This window comes from Phascolarctos cinereus, unplaced genomic scaffold, assembly GCF_003287225.1.
Source record: "Phascolarctos cinereus isolate Bilbo 61053 unplaced genomic scaffold, phaCin_HiC Scaffold_2;HRSCAF=192, whole genome shotgun sequence".
In the NCBI taxonomy this organism is placed as follows: domain Eukaryota; kingdom Metazoa; phylum Chordata; class Mammalia; order Diprotodontia; family Phascolarctidae; genus Phascolarctos; species Phascolarctos cinereus.
In genome coordinates, this window is record NW_027555625.1 from 290,648,615 (window position 1) to 290,654,552 (window position 5,938).

Below are 5,938 nucleotides of genomic sequence, written 5' to 3' on the forward strand. Positions count from 1 at the left end.
TATCCAGGACTATTTTTTTTTTCCCTTAAATCAGGAATATGATGGAGGGGGGTGCATTCCAGGATATTTTCCCCTTCTGTACAGATGCAACAAAAGCAGCTAAATTGGGATGTGGATACTGCCTCAGGTGCTAACAAGACACATTCCTCGTGGTTCATGGCAAGTTGTAAGAGTTTCTGTCTTATGTCACCATTTCTGACATGTGCCAGAGCAGAGAAACAGTGCCTTGGCTCCATAAAGAAGCACCATCCCTGAGAAAGACGAAACTCTGAGCATGGAATTGGTGAGATTACATGCAAGGCAGGGAGTACAACAGCAGTTAGTCCAGCCCAGCCCAGCCCAGGGCCCAGTATCTCAACTCCACAAATCATGTCAAAATTATCATCTTTTACAAAGCTTCCAACAAGAGCCATAAACTGAAAAATCCTGGAGCCTCACACTATCAGAGCCTGTGTGCTGAAAAATGGAGCAAGAGCTTTGCAAAAGCTTGACTCTGAGAAGCTCATCCTCCTCTTTAGCAACTGGGCTTCCCCCAGGTAAGTCTAGCTCAACCTTTCCACCACATCACACCCTGAGATCAAAATATCCATCCCTTGTAACAGGTCTCATTGTAGATAATAATTAATATAACAACAGCAAGAAGAGCTATCACTTATTGAATGCTTTAAAGTTCATGAAGTGCTTATTATTTCTCTTTATCCCAATGAAAACTCTGGGAAGTAGGTATCATTATTATCCCCATTTTACAGGTTAGGAAACTGAGACAAAGAGAGGTTAAATGGTCCTCCTAGGGTCATACAGTTTATAAGTATCTGAGATAGGATTTGAACTCAGGTCTTCCTGGCATCAAATTCAGTATTCTATGCATTCCAACACCTAGCTGCCCAATAATAGCAATAATATAATAATAATAATAATAATAATAATAATAACTTTTATATAGCGCTTTAATATTTGCAAAGTGCTTTACATATACTCCTATCTTGACAATCACATTATACAAGCAGTGTGCAACAAATATTTTGTGCTCCCAGAATCATTGTTTTTAATTAATAAATTCAATAAATTTAATAAATTCAAGGGAGATACATTCTACCAGGAAAATTGTGTGGTGCAATAGATAGAGTATTGGCCTTAGAGTCAGAAAGACATGGGTTCAAATCTCACCTCTGACATATACTAGCTCTGTAACCTTAAGGAAGAAGCTTAAATTCTCTCAACTTCAATTGTCACATGTGTAAAAGTAGGAGGCTGGACATGAGGGTCTTTAAGGTCCCTTCCAGCACTAAGTCTGTGATCCTGTGACCCATGGCTATAATAAATTCAAGAGAGATGTTTTATGCTGGGGATGGCAGGAGGGTGATATACAGGGCAGTGGATAGAATATTGGCCCTGAAGCCAGGAAGACCAGAATTCAAACTCTACCTCTGACACTTGCTGTATGACCTTGGGAAAGCCACTCTGAAGCTCAGTTTGCTCATCTGTAAAGTAGGGATAACAATACTTGTAGTACCTACCCCATTGTTAGGAGGCTCAAATGAGCTTATGTGTGTAAAGTGCCTTTTAAACATTAAAGCACTAGATAAATGTCAATTATTGCTATATTACCAACTTTCTTCTTTAAGAGAAATAAACATGTTATTTTAATAAAATACAGCCCCAACGTACATAAATATTCTAAAGGGGCCTTGAAGTTACAATAGGAAAAAGTTGCCACATATTAACTGAAAAATATGTCCTCTATATTTAGGTTCCTACATTTTTAGAGGGCCTCAGTGATTTACTAGCATACAATACTTATAGGACTACATTTACTTACAGTAGTCAAGAGGAGAATATAGGGAGCAGTAAAAAAGAAAACCAAAGGTAGAAGGACATGAGGGAGAAATTTGAGCATCATTACAATAGCTCTTGAGGTTCCCCTGAAAACACTCTTGACTGTGTTGCCAAAACCCAGGTGTTTAATGGTATCGTGTCACATGGTAGAGTCCAGCTGATTTTCTCAGTGGCACAGTCCCCACACTCGAAGATGAGGCCCAGGCTCTGAGGCTGCCAAGGTGAGCACCAAGTCAGAAGTCAATGTCCTTCAGAGAAAGAGTTCACATTCTGAGATAAAGTTCAGGCTTCCTGCACAGAGACTTGAGGATGCTGCACCCAGACAAGATAAGCAGTCTTTAATGTTTGTGTTCAAAAAATAAATAAAAATAAACAACTGTTAAAGTTCAGGCTGCAACATGCTTTTACTGGACAACCTCCAAGCTGGGTATAGAGCTCCATTCTTCTCCTCAGAGACATGAAGCGCAAGCCACGGTTTTTCAAAGACACGGGGGTTTTGCATCTGGCAGCACACACAAATTGGAAGTTAGGGCCCCACAGAAAATTCCTCTTCGAAATATGAAATTTCACATCCACCAATACACTCTTCAGTCTGTGTAAGAAAAGATAATGATTTAAAATCAATAGTTTCTCAGGTATCCAAAGCTAAATTCGGGAGCTCTGCACTGGGCTTAGCCTTGAATATATATGCTTCCCTAAATGTTTCCTTGCCTACTTGGTCTATGGCCTTGCTGTCTCTACTAAACTCCTTACCTAATTGGCCTTTGAAAGGTATCTAGAAATACTGCTTGGTTTATGTTGAGATCTCAGGATCCCAGACCCAGAGCTGGAGGGGACCTTGGAGTCCACCTGGTCCAACCTGCCCATTTTACAGATAAGGATACTGAGGCCCAATGACTTGCAAAGATACTGGAGTGGTTTGCCATTTTATTCTCCAATGTATCCCTAATAGGTACCCAAACTCCTCTGTTCCTTTTTTTTTTGCTGAGAATAGAAACTCTCCAGACACATGACACCCCCTAAACAAAGCACTGGAAGCCAACTATAGGCATCCCAAAGATAGCCAGTCCTTTTTATAGTGAGGAAATGTTCTGCTTTTAAATAATGAAAACCAGACAAGAATTCCAGATGTCCCTTCTCAAAGAGTCCTCACTGGTGGACTTGAGGGTGTTGTAGATTTCCAGTTGGTCTTTTAAAAGCTAAAAAAGCAAGAGAAAGATCTACCTAGACAATTCTCCCAGGGAGAGATTTAATATGTTGTTCTACATATTGGGGAGCTATGTGGCAAAGAGGATAGAGCACCAGGCCAGGAGCCAAAGAAGAGCTGAATTCAAATCTGGCCTTAGACACTAGTTGTGTGACCTTGGGCAAGTCACTTAACCCCTATTTGCCTCAGCTCCTCATCTGTAAAAATGGGGATACACTGGAGAATGAAATGGCAAAACACTCCAGTAACTTTGCAAAAAAAAACCCATGGATACTTCACAGAGTTGGACACAACTGAATAACCAAACAACAACAAAGATATTAGAAGATAATTGAAAGATAGCCCTAAATTAGATCAGTCCCTGGGCCCTTTGTGTATATGGGAGGATAGAGGAAGGGGACAGAAAGTTTTGTATTTCTGTCTTTCATCTAGAGACAATCCTACCTGAGGTTATTTTATCTGGCAAATAAAACTAAACTGCATATTTATGGACTAATGATGTGAGAGATTGTTCTTTTATTCATATCCACTGCTGTTTAAAGGCCAATTGTAAATATTCTTGGTAATTTTCATGGGTCGGCTCACATTCATTGGCCCCCTAGGACTCTAGGGACCTCTAGAGCATGACATTCAGGTGGCCAAGGTCATGGGCTCAGTCTCCTTTGGGAGGTAACATCTCTCTAAGAAAAGTTATCGCTCAAAGCATTCTTAACCCTAACCACTTTCTTTTACATGCCACTGGTTTCAAGAAAGACAAACCAGTGTAACACAAGCCCACGACTGGGATAGCAAACCCCATAACTGAAAGCACATTGGATGCTGAGCATTATTTTCGTGTACGAACCATCCATTATTAGCATTTGATAAAGCTACAGCGAAGGACTTATACACATAAATAGCAGCTGCAATATGCAGAACCCCCTTCATTGTCTATCTCTTGCAGAGAAGGGAAGGAAGGAAAGGAAGAGAGAGGAGAAATTGCATCTCCCTTCCCCACTCACCTTACCTGCATCTGAATACAATCCACACTAAGACTTGGAGAGCAGAAGAGAAAGTGCTATTCTTAAGCATCAAACTTCCACAGGATCATAGAATCCACAGCTAGAAGGGAACGACCATTGATATCACTTAGCTCATCCCCCTGCTGAACAGACGAGGAAAACTGAGGCTAGTAAAGGGAAAGTAACATCCTTGAAATCATATCTTTTAATAAGTGACAGAAAGAGGACTCAAACCCCGGTTCTTTAAATAGGAACCCAGAGGTCTCTGAACTATATCATGAACTGTCTCTAGACCCAGAGAGTCTTCCATTTGAGTAAGTGACTTTTCATGATTCTGCTTAGCTTCTGGTATAGATGAATATGTCGGGGTGACATGTCCATACTTTTATACGGAACACTCCAGGTATTGGCATGCCATCTTGGCTGCAAGGGTCAAGTTAATCTCCTAAAGAGAAAACTTTTTTACTTAAAGCAACAGAAACAAGGGGCAAGTGGCAGGGTGGGGGTAGGGGTAGCTCAGAAGGGAAGTTCTCCTTTTGTTTCCTTAGAAGCAATTCTGGTTCAGATCATGATTTTAACTTCCCTCCATCGACACAACTTGAAACCCTTCTGTGGTCTTTCTACAAAGGTGGCACTTCACGAATTCTCACAGCTAAAAGTATGTCTGCCAGTGGCTAACCTGTTTGGTTGATAGCAAAATCTAGAACAGATTCCATGCCAAATGGAGCCAGTGGGTGCAAAGCACTCACATCCCACCATGGTAATGTCTGCTACCACACTCATCTCTCTGTAATCCCTCCATGACACAATGGTCAACTCAACTGTATTGAGACTTGGCTGGACCATCACACAGAAAGCCCACTCAGAAGCTAAGGGGTCCTTATTCATAGGGCTACTAGAATGAGCTCAGCAAGTGTCAATGAGGACAGAACACCATCTGCAGAATTAATCTGCCCAGAAGCAGCTTCCATCAGCAACTCCTGCCCAAGAACTGATTAATTTTTATAGTCTGTGATGAGAGCAATGCACCTCACTATAGGCTGCTCATAATGATGGCTGTTGCCACTGATGTCCTCCTCAAAGATGCTGTGTTCACAACCTCAGTTATTGTTATTGCTTCACGCCTTTCTCCTTTCTCCCTTTGCTCGACATCCAAATCATCACTTACCAAGCGGGGCCAAAGATAAAAATAACCTCTGTAGACGGCCTGCCTTCTGCTTTTGATCTCCCATCCATGGGGTTATTCACAGCAGACTAGAATGGCTGCTGGGACTCACTTCACTGCAAGGGAACATGCAGTGGGCCTCAAGTAATCTCTGGGGGCCTTCTGGGACTAGGAAGGTAGTTCTAGGGAATCTCTTTTATGTTCAAAGATAATGGTCTTGGGAGGAAATCTGTCTAATTTGATCTTAGCTAATATTTTCTTAGGCTGAATAAATAGAGGAATAATGTTTAGAATAAAGATGATGGTTCTCTTGTCCTCTGCCTAGAAAGAACTTTTCAGACCATACTTTAAATATTGTTCTCAATTCTAAATGTGACACTTTATGAAGGACTTTGACAAAGTGAAGTCTGTCTAGAGAAGGGTAATTTTCCAATTGTTTAAAAATTTAAGAGCTTTCTGAATAGCCTCTCTCTCTCTCTCTCTCTCTCTCTCTCTCTCTCTCTCTCTCTCTCTCTCTCTCTCTCTCTCTCTCCATATATATATATATATATAATATATATATATATATATATATATATATAATATATATATATATATATATATAATATATATATATATATATATATTTGTATTTGTATATAAGGTCTTTGACAGAGTCAGAGTCCATAAACATTGATTAAGTGCCTACTATGTGCCAGGAACTGTGTTAAGCATTGGGAATACAAAGAA